Source organism: Hyperoodon ampullatus, assembly GCF_949752795.1.
Source record: "Hyperoodon ampullatus genome assembly, chromosome: 18".
NCBI lineage: Eukaryota > Metazoa > Chordata > Mammalia > Artiodactyla > Ziphiidae > Hyperoodon > Hyperoodon ampullatus.
In genome coordinates, this window is record NC_136931.1 from 12,730,198 (window position 1) to 12,748,566 (window position 18,369).

Genomic DNA, 18,369 nt, shown 5'->3' on the forward strand with positions numbered 1-18,369 from the left:
CAGAATGGAAATATAAATGGCTCTTACACATTAGAAAAGATGCTGAGTTTCCCTAATAAAAAGAGAAACAAATTTAAATGACAAGGAGATGCTATTTTTTCACAAGATTGGCAGAGATCCCAAAGTTAGATAATAGTGCTTTGACAAGGATGGGGCTCTCCGTGTTTGTAGTGGTAAAAGATTGTCATTGAAGTCCATAGTACCGACTGCCTGATAAATTATGGTTCTTCCATACAATAGAACAACATGCAGCTTGGAAAAGAAAGAGGAAGTGCTCTATGTACTGATACACAATGATCCCTGGAATACATAAATAAGTGAAAAAAGCCAGGAGCAGAATAGTGTAGAGGTATACAATCATTTATGTGCAGGATGGGGAGAGAATATATACAAATGTACATTGCTTGGATATGCATGAAATAGCTCTGGCAGGAAGAAGCAGATTTAAAAACTCTGACTTGCAGAGCTTTATTTCCAGACCCCAATAAAAACTAAATATATGGAGATTTAAGTGCTCAGATAGGAAATTAAGTCCCACCTCCAGCTCTAGGAAATCCGCTTCTGGAGAAGATAGCCTGTGGACTGTCAGTGATTGCATATGCAGAGAACACTGCACAAGGACAACAGGAACTGGTAAACAGTTGTTGCTTCAGAGAAAAAGAATCGGTGGCTAGGGGATTATTTTGGTCATTTTGTATTTTGACCACATGCATAAACTAAATTAAGGTTTATTCCCCCCAAATGGCTAAGAGTCACTGGCAAGACTTATGGCAAATACATACTTCATGTTCTGATAGTCAGTGTTTCATTGTAAATCAAGAGAGCTAGAGGAGTATTTGAAACCTGACTAGGGGGTAGGTTACAGCATTTATAAGATGGGAGGCCAACATGAAATAGATGGCTGGCTCCAGAAGGATCACTGAATTAGTTGAGTCCATGGAATGTATTCACAGGGAGACTAATTTTAGGGGCAGCTGGGCCATTTCTTATCCTCCATACGCATTCCCTTAGCCCATCAACTGACCTGCTGAATAGGAGGTCTTCTTTTCTCCAGACTTTTTTCAGTTTGGTGGGGTTTAGGTTGTGCTGGGAGTGTTCCACCTTTTGTTTTTGTTTTTTAGCCTTATTTTTAACACTTTAGTAAGAGTAATTAAAAAGTGGGTCAAGAAGCTTCTTACTGTGCTTTACCTGACCTTTCTCCCTCTCTCTCCTTCGTTCTGGTGGAACCTCCTCCACCCACTGCACCACTTCCAGCCGACGGTTTCTCCTTTACAACACCAGGCTAGGTCTGCTGGCCAGCAAGCAGCCTTTTCCTGGTATTTACATCCCAGGGAAATACAGATAGATGTTTTTCAGAGCATTTCAGGCTTGGCAAGATTGGCTGGACAGGTGGGATTGTTGCAACAGTTTGTCCTTATTATTCTCCTCTTTCCTGTTCCTTTTCATGTTTCTGTTGTTCTAAAGGGTTTTGTTTGGATTAATTAATTACAGGAGGAGAAAAAGCAAACCTTTCCACAGCCATGGTGGGCCAGGTGCTCTAAGAGGAGGCAAGTCATGGATGATTGTTGGCCTTTCCAGATGATCATGAGTAACTGATGCTGCAGTACCTCTCTTCCACAGAGGCTCTTGCAGAGTATTAATGATTCACAATGTTCACGGCCTCTCACAAAGTTAAATTGGTCTCTCTACGTCTCAGTCACTGAAGTAAAAAATGTGATGGAGTGATTTATCCAGGGTGGGGCAAGCCCACACAGCAGGTGAATTAGGAGTGCAGCCCAGAAGTCAGACCATCTTATTAATGCCCTGCTCTAACCACCATAACTTCCTTCCTTATTTTTTTAATCAGCTTGTGGAGAGAGCGAAAGAAGGAACGGGCTATATTAATAATGGCTGTATTCTACCAGAATATAGAATGAAAGGCTTTAAAGACTTCCTTTCATCGCCTTTTTTACTTCCTTCCCCCTATTTAAAACAAACTTTCTGGCTTGATGACAATCTCAGTGGCATTTCAGACTTCCCTTCCTAATTCTCATTTGACAGAGGCATGTCCCTTTTTAGCCATTCCCCCTGATTTTCTTTGACTCTCCAGCACAACATATATCTGAAGGGGCAGGCATCTAAGATTTTTGTCTTTCTAAAATTTAACCACATACAAACCCTACTGAGAAATAAATATGATCCTGCAAAACCTTTTCTATTAAGTGCGGGAAGAGTGTTCTAGCTTTCATCTCTTTCATCGTTTCAGCAGTGCACTCACTGGGGAACAGATCATTTCACCAGCTTTTCCAATGGAGAAATAGCCAGACTGATGACTCCTCAGGAAAATTCCTTTCTTTTCTTTTTCTGCTAAAAGGCACATTAAGATTTATTAACCCAGGTTGGTTATCAGTTCAAAGTCATACAGAAGCATAGTGTGAAAAGTCAGAATGTATTAGGGCTTCCCTGGTGGCCCAGTGGTTAAGAATCTGCCTGCCAATGAGGGGGACACAGGTTCGAGCCCTGGTCTGGGAAGATCCCACATGCGGCGGAGCAACTAAGCCCGTGTGCCACAACTACTGAGCCTGCGCTCTAGAGCCTGCGAGCCACAACTACTGAGCCTGCGCACCACAACTATTGAGCCCTTGCGCCTAGAGCCCGTGCTCTGTGACAAGAGAAGCCACCGCAATGAGAAGACCGCGCACTGCAATGAAGAGTAGCCCCCGCTCGCCGCAACTAGAGAAAGCCCACGTGCAGCAATGAAGACCCGACACAGCCAAAGATAAAATAAATAAAAATTTTAAATCTATTAAAAAAAAAATGTATTATGCAGTCTCCTGACCCAGGCCTGGGTCCTGCTTTCCAGAGGCAACCACTTTAAACTCTTTCAGCTAGTTCTTCTGGTATTATTTTGTTTGTGATTTAAACTGCTGTGTTTAGTATACTGTTATTTATTGTTTTTTCAATATTAGACATTTTTTAAAAGACATTGTTTATTAACTTCCGGTTAATTCTAGTCTTTAAGAAGCACCAACTCCTGTTTTGGTAGAGGAGGAATTAACACTCTTGTACTGCCCCTCCCCTGAGCCCGGGTGTGGACTACTCTTGTATTTCCTTTCATGTATGTATGTTATTTGTTAGTTTGCTTCATTTTCTGTGTCCCTATCACATTTTTCCCAAACTCTCCAACAGGGCTGTGAACTCCGTCTCAGTATTTTTCTCCACTATGTCAGATAATCTGTCATTTACATCCCATCCCCAGTCCCTTCTGGAGCCTTCCATCCTCCTGCTCAGGTCTGGGCTCCTTGTTCTCTAGGCTTCCCGTGCAGCTGTTGTTCTGGGCCTGCCTTTCATCCCTCTTTGTGTGGCTCCCCTGTTTCTTGGATCCTTTGTCTTACTCTTTCTAGGTTTATTCCCTTTTTTTTTTTGCGGTACGCGGGCCTCTCACCGTCGCGGCCTCTCCTGTTGCGGAGCACAGGCTCCAGACGCGCAGGCTCAGCGGCCATGGCTCACGGGCCCAGCCGCTCCGCGGCATGTGGGATCTTCCCGGACCGGGGCACGAACCCGTGTCCCCTGCATCGGCAGGCGGACTCCCAACCACTGCGCCACCAGGGAAGCCCTATCCCCTCGTTTTGATAGAGCTCATCCTCCAGTTACATCCTGAGGAAATTATTTATGGGAGATAAATTTTTGAAACTTGGAGCGTCTGAAAATAATTTTGTTCTGTCTTCACATTTTACTAATGGTTTTGCTGGGTATAACATTATAGGTGGAAAATAATTTTCCTTCAGAGTTGTGAGGACATTGTTCCACGGTCAGAAGCCATTTGGAAGTCTTGAATCTTTGTATATGACCTCATCCTCCCCACCCCCCTCTGCCCCCGCCTTGGAAGTTTTTAGGATCTTCTCTTCTCACCAGGCACCCAGACCCCCAGCAGTGAGAAGAACCCAATCCTTTTTGCGTCTTTTTCTAGGTGCTCTTCATCTGATCCCTTCCACTGGGTACACCAACTCAGTTGCCCACTGAACAAGTGAGAAAGTTCGTATCTGCAGGATTCTCTTACCTTGACATAGTTGGTTGTGACAGCTGGAGGGAGTGGTCATCTCTGCTGCAGCTCAGTTTGCTGCCTGTAGCAAATCTGTACACCTGAATAATTCTTTCTGGCAGCTTCTGACAAGAAGTTGTTCAGTTGGCTGAGTATTGAGTTAGCTAATTGCTCCAATTACATCCATCCAGTGTTGGTTTTAGCTTCAAGGCTGGACTCAGGCATTGCTTCTGGCTCATAACATAGTAGAGTATATGACTTTAAAACTAGCCCCCAAGAGCAAACAGACAAAAGTAGCCTGGCTGTGAGGTAGCCAGTGGCAAGAGAAAAAGACTCATTTGCCACCCTCAGCTAAGTCCATCCTTAGGTCTCTTGACCTGGTTGTTCCAGGGCTTCATTATCACAAAATATGAATGCAAATATCACTTTTTAAAAATTTTATTTATTTTATTTATTTATTTTTGGTTGTGTTGGGTCTTCGTTGCTGCGTGTGGGGTTTCTCTAGTTGTTGCGAGCAGGGGGCTACTCTTCGTTGCGGTGCGCGGGCTTCTCATTGCGTTGGCTTCTCTTGTTGCGGAGCATGGGCTCTAGGTGCACGGGCTTCAGTAGTTGTGGCTTGAGGGCTCTAGAGAGCAGGCTCGGTAGTTGTGGCTCACGGGCTTAGTTGCTCCGCGGCACATGGGATCTTCCCGGACCAGGGCTTGAACCCGTGCCCCCTGCCTTGGCAGGCGGATTCTTAACCACTTCACCACCAGGGAAGCCCCACTTTTTTTTTTTTCTTGCAAATTCTATTGTCATAGACCAAAAAAAGCAAAGATTCATCCAGCACTCCCCTTAATTCTGTCCCTTATTTGTGTATCAATTAGGATATCTTAGCCTGTGTACCCCAGATTACAGTTTATGACAGGTATGTTGAGCATTCTACAGGCTCTCATCCAGTGGTGCCGAGGCCAGCCTAAGACAAATTCCAGGCTCCTGACAGCCGTTCAAGGAGGGGTCTGCCATCTGTTGCAATGAACAAATGCTTTTCCTGTGCCTGCTCTGAAGTACTTACGTCTCCTGTAGAAGAAAACCCAGTGAAGGATGGACAGCAGCTATGAGATTAACCAACATCGAGAATTGTTATTTTAGTAGATATCATTATTGGAATCTATTTATAATATACCAAGTTGGTACGTTTTCCCAATATTCATACATTCTTTTAACAAATGTTTATTGAGTGCCTAACAAGTGCCAGGCACTCTGCCGGGTGTTTGAGTTATATCAGTGATCAAAACAGACATTGGCTCAAGCCTTTGTGGAGTTTCCATTCCAGCAGGGAGATAGACATTAAACGTAATAAATAAATTATGTGGTGTGTTAGAAAATGCTGAATGTTACGAAGGAAAGAAAATCCGAGGCGGGTAGGGAAATCAGGACTGTGGGGTGGGAGTTAAGTTTAGAGTATTGAATAGGATGGTAAGCGTTAAGTGTCAATGAGAAGTTTGAGATTTGAGCACAGACTTGAGGGAGGTAAGGAAGTTAACAAGATGTTATGTGGGAAGAGAGTATTGCAGGTGGAAGGAATGGCTTGAGGCAAGGCCTACAAAGGTGGGTGCACGCCTGAAGCAGAATGAGTCGGGGGGTTAGTTATGAGAGGAGATCTGAGAGGTAAGTACCTGGCGGGTGCTGTTGCCCTCTACTAAGGTGTGGAAAGCTGCTGCAGGCGAGGTCTACTGGGCATCCAAGTGGAGATGCCCACTGGGCAGTTGAGTGAAATTCTGGAGTTAGGGAGAGAGGTCTGGGCTGAAAATAAGACATTTGGAGGTCAGAGGCAAATAAATGGTATTTAAGCTTTGGGACTGGGTGAAATCACTCAGGAAGTGAGTGTACATGGAGAAAAGCAGTCCAGGGATCGAGTGCCAGAAGACTCCCAGATACCCTACATTAACAGACAAGTCCAAATAGTGGGCCATTCTGTAGGCAAGGGGAGTGTTCTAGACAAGGGAGATCAACTTTTCTTGGTTTGAAACTTTTCAAAATTGAATGTTTGTGGGGGGAAAATGTCAAAATTTTAAATATACTTTGCTGCCAGAGGTGAATTAGCCTCAGGAAAAGATAGAACAAGCAACTCCTAAAGTCTCAGATCAATCATTTTTCTCTAGCAGCAGCAAGATTGTAATTTCTTTCTGTATTCTAGAGAAGCATCTTTTCAAGGACGTGAGAGGGTAAGAGCAGGAACAACAGGAAGTGTTGATTTTCTGCTGTGTGCCAGGTATTATGCGGCTCAGTGCTTCCACGTACACTGAGCATGTTATTATCTCTTTCTGGACTTCCTATCCCACGTGTCCCCTTGGCAAATTCTTTCTCATCCTTCACATTTCAGACACCTCCCCCTCCCTTTCTACAGCCTTCTGCAATTCACACTCTTAGGCTCCTACTGCACTTGCTGTGTAGCGGTTTTCTCATCTAATTCTTGTTTGCATATCTGTCTCGAGCAGGTGAATTAAATGAGGATAAGAAATTTGTGTTTCTATCTTCAGTGGCCAGCAGAGTCTGGCACACTGAAGGCACTCAACAAACAAAGGCTGAGTTGATGAATATCTCATTTAATCATCATGCTTCAAGGTAGTTATTATTATCCTCATTTTATTAATCGGTTACTTGAGGCTCAGATAAATATACTCACCCAGGGTTTTTGGTTTTTTGTTTTTTTTTTTTTGTGCGGTACGCGGGCCTCTCACTGTTGTGGCCTCTCCCGTTGCGGAGCACAGGCTCTGGACGCGCAGGCTCAGCGGCCATGGCTCACGGGCCCAGCCGCTCCGCGGCATGTGGGATCTTCCCGGACCGGGGCACGAACCCGTATCCTCTGCATCGGCAGGCGGACTCTCAACCACTGCGCCACCATGGAAGCCCTCACCCAGGGTTTTAAAAGAAAAAAAACCTTAAGTGGCAGGGGCAGGTTTCTGCACTGAATGCTAAGCTACTGTGTCTCACTGCTTTAAAAACACAGCTCCAGGGGCTTCCCTGGTGGCGCAGTGGTTGAGAGTCCGCCTGCCGATGCAGGGGACACGGGTTCGTGCCCCGGTCCGGGAAGATCCCACATGCCGCAGAGCGGCTGGGCGCGTGAGCCATGGTTGCTGAGCCTGCGCGTCCAGAGCCTGTGCTCCGCAACGGGAGAGGCCACATGGTGAGAAGACCGCGTACCGCAAAAAAAAAAAAAAAAAAAAAAAACACAGCTCCAAAGTAGTACTGTTGATATGCGGGACTTAGCTATACAAGCGGTGCTCAGATATTCCAGTATTCCTGTCTGAAGCCTAGATTTCTGATTTTCCTCACCCTTATGAAACTTACATATGACTATCAACATAGGGGACAAGTTGAAAGTTTAAATGTATTTCTCATAGGAAGCTACAAGAGATACCAACTATATAATCTTAAACTTAAGATTTAAAAATATTAGTTGTCTGGGACTTCCCTGGCAGTCCAGTGGTTAAGACTCTGTGCTTCCACTGCAGGGGTCACAGGTTCGATCCCTGGTCTGGGAACTAAGATCGTGCATGCCACGTGGAGTGGCCAAAAAAATAATTTTAAAAAATAAAAATAATAATAAAATAAAACTATTAATATTGGAATAGGCAGATCTGTAGAGACAGAAAATAGATTAGTAGTTGCCTGGAGCTAGAGGAATGGGGGTGACTGCTAATGGGTATGAGGGGTTTTTTTTTGAGAGGGTGATAAAATGTTCCAAAATTAGATTGTGGTAATGGCTGTACAACTGAATATACTAAAAACCATTGACTTGCATGCTTTAAATGAGTGAATTCTTTAGTATATGAACTATATCTCAGTAAAGCTGTTTTTAAAAGTATTAACTGAGAATAAAAAATGATGTGTCATCAGATTTTCCAGCATTCTTTTAGAATACAAATCATTTCAGTAGCTTATATATTTGGCTTATATATTTAGCTTAAATATAATATCATCTCTATTATCTTCACTCTTAGAGAAAAGCTCTTCCTCGTTACAACTAGGTAAATTTTCGTTTTGTGTGTTTTTGCGTGAGTGCCCTTTTAGTTTTAGTCATATCATTCAGATGAGACTATCAGTGTCGACACCCCTAGCTCCGAACCTCCTTCCTTCGTCTGGGCAGTGAGAATGGTGAACATGCTCACGCAGTCTTTGCTGAATTACCAGCTGGGCCTCACAGTGATGGGAGCAGCATCATGAAGCCACTTGCCCCCGAGGAGAGGGCCACAGACTCTCCCAGGCTGCTCCTGGCTTCTGGGCAAGGAGCCACAGGTCAGAGGCCTTGCTCTCACAGCAGGGAGAGAGTGATGCCAAGTTTCCCAGGACAAATAGTTAATATACAAGGATGAATCAGAGAACTGAACAGTCCACCCTTCGCATCTTTAGTTGATGGAATTTGCTTTGATTTGTTTTCATTTTCTTGAACCATCTGTGCGTGGCAACATTGGCCAGCTTTGTTTCACCACACCTTCATCTCCCAGCCAGTAGTTGCTAAAGCTCCTTTTTCAAACTTATTGATTGTGATCCATAGTCATACATTTACGTTATGACCCATTGTGGATCATGGTCATAAAGGCTCTGAGGGGATCCCAGCGTGCAAAGAAACTGGATTTGTTCAAGTTTCATCCATCACTCAGCAGTAGGGTTGGATGACAGGAACCTCGTAGAACAATCTACATTTCTGAATGAAAAAGCTCCTTTAGCAACCCCTAGCTGGCAGATTAAGGAAAGGGACTCTACTTATCCTTATCATTTTTTTCTTGCCTTAGAGATGGAGGGTGGGAATTTTTTTTCGTAGTCAGTGATGCAGTGGGTAAAAATCTTCCATTTATTAAAGAGAAACTATGTTGTGGTTATACAGATTACCCAGCTGCGGTTAACATCTATGAAAACCATTTCCTGAGTGCAGGAAAAAGAAAGTTTTCTGCTTTATGTACCAGACTCCGTGGGAACAGATATTTTCCTTTGTTGAAATCCATTGCATTGCTTTAGCAAAGTGACACCTAGGGCTCAGGCTTGAAACAACCCCCTTCTTTTGATCACCCTTGTGCAGGTAATTGCTTCCCAAGGACTCTTTAATTCCTAGATTGTAAAGGGGTCCTGTGACAAGGGGAAAACTGTGGATAATGGTGTGTCCTGGCTTTTTGAGGATAGATGGGAGCTGCCCTGGAGTGGGGCAGGTTGGGGTCTGGGCCTCGTTGAGTTGCCCACTGAGTTACCAGGATAGCGGCTTCTAGGAAGCCAGAGAAGATGCCCTGGCAAGTGAGCGAGCGACTGACAGTGCAGATGCCGCCCTGAGAGGGATTTGGAGTCAGGGCCCCAGCAGGAGTGTCAAGTGCTGGAAATGACCTTTCTTACTATTCAGCCCCATCTAATGAAAGGACCATAAAGTGCACGCGCACACACGCACGCACACACACACCAGCAGAACTGTGAGGTGTCGGGAATCACTGCATGCTTATTTAGTAGTGGTAAGAAGTTGAGGCATGGAGGGGGGTAATTTTGCACAATGTGTGCTAGCTAACTCCTACGTGTTCAAAGCCTTGTGGTTAATGTGCCTACCCATTTCTAGAAAGGAGCGCAGGCATGACTCGTTTTCAGTGAGGCCTGTCTGGTCTGACTGAGGACACCCCCCACATCCTGAAACTTTGACCTGATCTCAGCCTGGGAGGTGGCCAAGAATTTAAAAATGTATTTTATGTTGACATCCTCAGACATTTTCATGAGGAGATGGAGACCTGCCTGAGAAAAAGCAAGCCGGGAGTCAAACAACAGAATGAGGTTTGAGAAAACATGCCAACTCCTGAATCGGCAATTAGCCAAAACAAGCCAGTCGGAGCACATTTATCTTCTGTGCTTTGCTTCTCATGTTGGCTGATGTCTGTGACAGATGTGCTCTTTTCCCGATGGGATCGATCAGGATGAGTGTGGCTCCTGCCCTCAGACCAGGCAGGTAGTCCCCAGAGCCGCCCTGGCCTGGCGCAGTCACAGGACGAAACCAACAGAGCTCTCCTTCAGAAGGGCCTTGATGTGTTAGCTGCCAGATCCTGATCCTGCCTCATCTCTCCTTTGCCTCCATGGCTGTGATTGGTTGGAGCCCATATGGAAGCAGTGTCAGGAAAAATAAGCTGTGCCTTCCTCACTTGAGCTCCCAGGGTTCTGCATAAAGAAAAATGTCATTATGGGCTTTGTTAGAAGCTGTATTTAATAATTCCTTTAAAATTCTGTCTCAGAAATGTAAATGGCCTGTTTGTGTTGGTCAATACATTATTCTCCCCAACTCTGCCTGATCATACAAATTAAAGCAACAGCAGTTTGCACCTCAAGGGGAAAGTGTCCCTTCCCGCCCCAGGCATAACCCTCATTCCCAATAAACTAAACATTTCCTCCTTGGAGAGCCCCCAGGCCTCCTTCACTCCCCAACTGCTGTGAAATGGTGGAGGCCCTTCCCTGCTTTGCCCTGAGCCCCCACCATGGGAATAGTGTGAGGAAGGAAGTTTCTGGAGCAGAGGCAGGAAGGGATGTGGCATTATCTCTTCCCCAGGGAATGAGATGCGACCACAGGGGAGTGGGACAAAGGAGAAGGGAAATTCAGTAGTATTTCCTAGAGGTCTGGTGGGTGGGCCAGAGGGCTTTGCTTTGCCACTGACTTCGTGTCACTTAACCCTACGCACACCGGGCCTCCAGCCCTTGAGAAGAGTATGCAGGTATCGAGGTGAATGCTTCCGTGTTGGCCAGAGACCTCTGTGCTCACCATTGGCAGATCTAGTCTAGGACTCTGCTGATGATCTCATAACCATTGGCCTTTCTCCAGTTACTGCTTTTTCCCTTTTTAGAGACTTTCTTACAGCCAGAGCTTTATGATCCCTTTGGGATTTTCTGCATATTTATCCTTCAAATAGGGCCCTTCACTATTCATTCACCCCAGTCTGTCCTTAGCCATGGCCAAGGCCTTATAGGTGAGGTATGAAATAAGCAGTCAGAACTTCCTGAAGGTATTATTCTACATATTACACATTAATTACAAATTTATCACAGAGAAGAGAATGTACGTTTACAAATGAGAGCTCTGGCAGTCACCACATTACCCAAGGGGCCACACTTAGCATCGTGAGTCCTGGGCTGACCTGACACTGCGTCCATTACTATGTGATGGTACCCTACCTCATCTACACGGCACATTTGACATAGGAAAGAGACAAATCCTAGACGAGCGATACTCTGTAAAACAACCAACCTAGACTCAAAAGACTATCAAAGACCAAAAAACAAACCAACAAAACAAAAGGCAGAAGACTGTGCTAGATTAAAGGAGGCTAAGGGAACCCCAGATGTGGTGCCCGATAGGAGGCAATGGAGAACAAATGTGAAGGCCGTTGGGGAGGCATTGAGGGAAATGTGAATATGAACTTTAAGTTAGATTACACCGTTCTATCAATGTGAGATTTCTTGGGTATAATATAAGGTGTTGTTTATGTAGAAGAATGTCCTTAGGAGACACACACAAAGTATTTAGAGGTGAAGGAGCATGAATCACCCCCCCCCCAAAAAAGATAAGCAAACGTGGCAAAATGTTAATAATTGGTGAATCTAAGTGAAGAGTGTTTAGGTAATAGTCGTTCTCTGCTTTCAACTTTTCTGTCAGTTTGACATTTTTCAAACTGGAAAGTTGAGGGAAATTTCTCAGTAGACCACACTGGTGTTCTTGTGCCATCACGTTCCATATCGCAGAAGCAGGAGTGCACTGGATGCTCACATACCCTAAAGCTCACCCACCCACCTGGCAACGCAAGCCCTTTTGCATCTTCATACAGCATTTTTCTCTGCATTAAGTGTGTGAACCAAGCATTGTAGAGGCCTCACGTGCACCAAGGAATGGTGTGGGAAAGGACCCATTCTTTCCTAATGCTTGTCTAAATTTGACCCTCTCTGAAAGGTCTGAACTAGGCAGATTAATAAAGACAAACAACAATAAAAACAAACAATTGCCTTCTGTGGCAAGGGGCGCAAGCCCACTGAGCTGGTTTCAGCAGAACAATAGACCAGTGGAGGACTGTTCTTCACAAAGAGGGGCATTAACTTTCTCTTGGCATATGATGCAAATAAACTACTGCCCAGCAGATCAGTTAGTTTGTCCCAGAGAAAAAGTCCATTTCAGTGTCACTTGAGAGTCCCTAACCCCAAGTTACTTGTCTCAAAAATAAATGACCTTTATCGCAAGAGAGACCAGAAACTGTGCAGTGAGAGGACCCCTACTGCTCTGGGGAGAACTGACTGTGAATGAATGTCTTCTGTAGGAAGAGCTGTCCATTTAAATAGAACCAAGTCAGCTAGAATAGTCCTCCCAGCAGCAGCTCAAAGGCCAAAGCAGGCAAAATAGACCTCTGTGCTTAACAGGTAGAGAAGGAAGAGTTGAAAGGGGCTTTTTCTATAATATAATGTTTTAGAAGCTTAGAATTCAGGGCTTTTGCAACCAGAATCATCAGGTATGTTTCATAGACATGCTATAAAGATGCAGAGCAGTGGAAATCAAATCAGACAAACTAGCGTTCCCTTCACTCTTTTTTTTTTTAATTTATTTACTTATTTATTTACATTTGGCTGTGTTGGGTCTTTGTTGCTGCACGCGCGCTTTCTCTAGTTGCAGCGAGTGGGGGCTACTCTTCATTGCGGTGCGCGGGCTTCTCATTGCGGTGGCTTCTCTTGTTGTGGAGCACGGGCTCTAGGCACACGGACTTCAGTAGTTGTGGCACGCGGGCTCTAGAGCGCAGGCTCAGTAGTTGTGGCGCACGGGCTTAGTTGCTACGTGGCATGTGGGATCTTCGCAGACCAGGGCGCGAACCTGTGTCCCCTGCATTGGCAGGCAGATTCTTAACCACTGCGCCACCAGGGAAGTCCCTCCCTTTACTCTTGGATTGGCATAAGATCAATAAAACTGAGTAGCAGATCGTTTTCTATTTGTACAAGAACTGAAGCTGCTGCTATTTGCCAGCTTTTATTTCACCTTTTGCTGATACATGCCTTTTTTTTTTTTTGGCTGGTAGTGTATCAATGTCAATATTTCTGGTTTTCCACTTTCCTGAGTCCCGATGTCCCATAGAATACTGTCAATACAATGTTGGGAAGTGAATGGGATTTAAACTCTTTTCCTAATTTACCACTGGCTTCCAGTCCATTTCCTTGAGTCATCTTGTCTTGGGCTTTGCGGAGATTACTTAGAGACTTACTCAGGTGGGGAGTGAAATTGGCCCAGAGACTAGGGCTTTACATTTCATTCTTCGGGATTTCAGCTTAAGCGATCTGAAAGAGAATAGTGGTTTCAATCAGACAGCTCTCACTGAAGAATTTCATCATAAACTTTCTTCCCATTTCTCAAGAAGTACCATGCCAGTTCCAGACCCTTGTATGGCTCTGGAAAATAGTCCATGGGTAAGCTACAAGTAAGTCCACTCCTGCCTTGTAAACAGATGACAAATACTAAGGAAACTGCATATCTCTGCCAAAGAATCTTTGTTCCAAATAATTTGCATGTTAGTGGTTAAGCAGCTTGTGAGAGAGAAGGCGTAGGCTTGAGCTGGGCTGTATGTTGAAGTTCTAAGTAAAGGTCAGTAGTGCTTCCGTGCACATGTGTTGACCCTATCCTTGCTGGTCCAATTTTGGCGTTTCCTTTTCTTTCCTGTTGGTCCAAGTGCAGTGTTAAATCCTTCTGTTATAAGAGAAGATTCACTTGGATAAGTCCATTATCGAATCATATTAAACATGTAGTGGTCACACACCATGGCAAGGCTTTGTACTACGCTGGGTGAGCCAAGAGTGAGTAAGACATGGGCCCTGAGTACAGTAAGCTCCAGGACAACAGGGAAAATAAGAATATCCTCCCCAACCCCAAAATCAGCAGTGAAATTGGTGTGTGGAAGGGATCTCCAAAGGTTATCTGTCCTCAACTCTAGTATCAGCAAGGTGGAGAAGACAGGCCAGGTGTCAAAAGCACTGAGTACTAGACCCAAGTCTCCCACGGTGAACTTGGGCAGATTTCTTAACCTTCTTAGATTTTTAGTTAACTCACCTCTAAAATAAAGAGGTTGCATTAAACAGCCTCTCAGCTGCTCCCTGTTTTGTGTCCTAATAGTATTTGGTCACAGTTTTTTTGGATGATGATCTCCTCTACTAGATTTTCTCCTTGAAGCCAAAGAGTATGCTTTATATATTTTTGTATCCCCAGTTCCAAGCACATTGTCTGGTGTACAGTAATTTCTGATTAATCTTTGTTGGATGAGTCCAATGAACGAGTGACTCTAAATTCATTCCCAAACCTCAAATTCTATTCTGTGAGACAGCTGGGTGCCTGAGGCTGATTTTAAAGATTATGGGAAAGATGTTCCCACCTTTGCTTCACAACCAGTTGTTGTGTCCTCTCCTCCTTTCTGTTTCTGTTTAAGAAGTTATTTTCCCAGCTCCTTTCCAGTACCTCTCATAAATAAACAGCAGGATCCAGAGCATCACTGAGCATGGCCAGATAAAGCAGTGCTTTTGCTACGAAACAAATCATTTGAGTGAATCTGTGTCCATGCTCATGGGACTGGAGCAAAGAAGACATGTTACTTTAATATCTTTATAATAGACTCAACAGGATGGAGTTTATCATTTAGTTGCAGTGAATTTTGTTAAACTTCCATTCTGGGGGCTAAAAGGCAGCATAATTTCTAGCAAATTATCATTGTAAACTTTGAATTCAGAAAGGAACAAGACAATGGTCATTTTGCCCTTTTTGTCCCTTTTACTCTTCTGAGATTTTGAATATTTTTTTGTGAGGTCTTGGTTGGTGTCTGGTGTTGGGACACGTCATCGGGCTTGGTACGGTGGGAAGGGAATTGGGATAATTGCTGATTGATGGAGAACAGGACAGAAAGCACAAGAAAAAAGGCTTAGTAAGAGGCTCTTTCACAAGTGTGTTGTGCACTCAGCCATACTCTCTGATGGCACGGAAGCCAGCTGTTTAGAGTGAAGGCTGTGCTCCTCAGACAGGATTATTCCTCACATCGAATTTACGGTCATAAGTTCAGTAGAGTAGGAGGAGGCGGTTGAAATGTCACTGTTAACATTGAAAACATCTCGGCAGCAGTAGTCTGGACATGTCTGAGCATAACCTTCTGGATGCAGTCTGTGAGGGAGCAAGTGCAGGGTACCTTCCTGTGAACTTTGACCTCTAACAGGTGGGTGTAGGCTCTCTTGAATGTGGTTTCTGTGACACAGCTCATCCCACTTTAGAAACAAGACTGGAAAATCTGCAGCTGGGGGAGGGGTTGGGCTGTCAAAGCCGACTTTCTGGTAGTCCCTTGCCATTATGGCTTAGGATCCAGAACAAAGAGAAGTCAGTGTTGCTGTTACTCTGATGCCTGAAACTGCACTGGTTCCTGCTGACAGCAGAGAGGTCTCCAAGGGAATTCGGACCTTCCCCTTTCCCCGGTTTTCCAGTGTACACACCTGCTAAATGCCTGTGGGATGCCAGTGCTGAAGTTGCTCCCTCCTGGCCTAGCTGCAGTTCTGAGAGGGGGAGCCGTAGGCTGAGGCGCTCTCTGCGGTTTCCTTCACAGCAGAATAGAGGCAGCCAGCAGCCACTGCCCAGAATCTGGCTCTTTCCTGCCTGCCTCAGCTTTCCCGAAAGCCTGATTGATGAACTTTAACAGCAGAGATGGGTCCAAGGTCAGGGTTAATCTGCCTTCCTGAAAATTGCAACGGAGTGATGCCAGGATTATGCCACTAAAGCCCTATTTCAAGGTGGGGAGTGAGTGTGAGACCCCACATTCCAGGTTCCAGGAACCAAGTGCTGGTCTCTCAGTTATGATGAGCCTCCGCATGTTTTGGTTGCTACTATAAATGTGTCGTTCACTTTGATTTAGCCTCAAATACAAGATGGGTAATTTTGCTTTTGAGGCCATCAAATTAGGAAATCATACACCGTGTTAATGATCCAATGCAAGCAGACATAGAAGCTTTCTCCTAAAGCATAATAGCACAGGTGAAATTTTGCTGATATTCATTTAAAGGGGGATTATGACTTTTCCTTTTCTAGAACCTTTTTCACTGCTCTGCGGCAAAAATCATTTTCCCATAGACTTCTCGAAGTGGCTTGTTGAAAAGATGGTATATTCTGGTAATACTGTCAGAGCTGTAGGCTGTCGGGGAGAGATGGTGTACAGAGCCGTGGTGCTGCCCAGATAAAATGGGGAACCCTGGGTTGCTGAGAGCTGATTGGCAAATATAAGTGGAAATTCCTCCCCTTAGAATTCCCCAATTTAGAAGTGTTCTGAACACCTTTATTCTACAAACATCTGATTCTCTCCCACTAATTGGTTCTGTGATCCAGGTGACATTGTTGAGTTTATCGAGTGTCCACTGTTTACAGAACTATATCCATGTGCTAGAGAGAGATTTGGAGACCCAGAACTTAAGTATCCACACGATATAGAGCCTGCAAAGGGAAAGTCATGTTTCTCCTCAACATCTTTGTTAGATTCCCCTCAAAGCAGAACCTTAGGTAAGGCTTTGAGTGCAGGTGGTTTATTTGGGGAGGTGTCCCAAAAAGCAAGAGTTGAGGGGGTGGGATAGGTGAGGCAGGGAAGGCAGAAAAGCCAATACAAGAGTGCACGCATTTCCAAGGCCACGAGCCATCAGGACTTCTGAGAAGCATTCAGTGTACCTCCCAGGACTGCCTATGTGAGGACAAGAGGTTGGGCCATTTAGCCACCAGCTCCTTCCCGCCACAGCCACTCCACCACAGTGCTTCTGGCATGTAGGCAGGGTCAAAGGACACCCTGTGGCCAGAAATGGAAAGCCTCCAGGTGTGTGGTTTTGGTGAGATGTTGTCCGCAGTGGCTCTGAGCTTCCTCAGAGCTGACCAGTGCAGCAGCAGCTGAACGTAGAGCCCTCAAGCACTGGTTACGGAGAGGAGCAGTGCCGTAATGGGGAAAGAACAGGGGTGCAGTAGAAACACCAGCAGGAGGTATCTAGTTCAGAGATTGGGGGAAGGGTCTGGGAGAGCCTCCTGCAGGAAGCGGTTTCTAAGCTAAGGCAAGACCAGATGAATGGGAGGGGGACCGGGAGAGGTGAACTGCAGGTGTGGCTGGAGTGTAGGTTGCAAGGGGAGATGTGGCGAGAGAAGATCAGGAAGAACTCTGCGAGCGAAGGAGTTTAGACTTTATTGTAAGAGTAATTAGGGGTCAAGGAGGAGACATTAACCAGAAAGACGTGATAAGCTTCATATTTTCAAAAATTCACGATGAAGACAGCATGTAGGATAGATGCCAGGATGGAGCAGGTGAGTGATGGTGGGACAAGACAAAAGTCAGGGAGACAAGTGAAGAGCCTGCTTAATCACCCAGGTGAGAATATAAAAATGAGAACCAGGACAGTAGCAGTGAAGCAGGTGAGAGGGGGAAAGATCTGAGCCATATTAAGTTTCTGCCTCCCCACTTACGCTCTGTTCCTGGTAAAATATAGTCTGTGTGTGTTGATGGAGAGATTGTTGTAGGGACTGTTATCCGGAAAAGAATTAGAAGATATGAATCGAAAGCTCATAAAGAGCTCTTTGGAAAATCCTTAAGCAAATTGGGAATAAAACAGCTGTCAGAAACTCTCTCCAGTAAATTCTCACGTTAGAAGTGAGACGGCACAGCGCACCACACAGAGGGTCAGAAAAGCCTTGCTTTGCCCTGGATCTGCAGCTTCTGTTGGTTTGACCTTTGTTGTATCATTTAACCTCTCTGCACTTTATGTGTCCAACTCGAAATGAGGACAGTGATGCCTGCGCAGCTTCTTCTGGGTTGATCCTAAGCTGACAGCCTGTAGTAGGGTATGACCACAACAGGGAAGCTAATGCGAGTGTGGAGGGTAATTGTTCAGCCCCAAGAGTCTCGTGTTCGGTGTGGACACTGGCCTATCGGCTCATTCCAGGGCAGAGGTAGTGAGCCAGCCCTCACTGGCACTGTGCTGCAGGAAGGTGGGATTTCAGAATGGTTGGTGAGACACAAGATCATCTTGAAGTTCCTCCTCCAACTCTGAGACTCAGTGGTCCTCTTTCACGGGCACTAGGGAGAGTAAGATGAGAAATGGCTATGAAACACTTGGATAATGAGCCTTCTAGGAAAGTGAGAGGTATTATTATTGATGTTATCAGTAGGCCTTGTGATGTTAGCTCAGAGAGTTTTTAAATGATTTAACCCTCTTGCATATTCCCAGTAAAGCAGAAAATGACTTCTAGTTTCCTGTATGCTGGTATATAACTTGTTTTACTTTCTAAAAAGACCAAAAGCCATGTTCATTCCATACTTCCTTCCCCC

General features: G+C 45.0%; 1 protein-coding gene across 1 annotated transcript in view; it reads left to right on the forward strand.

Moving 5' to 3' along the window:
- CFDP1 (craniofacial development protein 1) overlaps nucleotides 1-18,369 on the forward strand; it is a 133,294-nt gene that overhangs the window by 101,615 nt on the left and 13,310 nt on the right. The gene's annotated exons all lie outside the window — the stretch shown is intronic.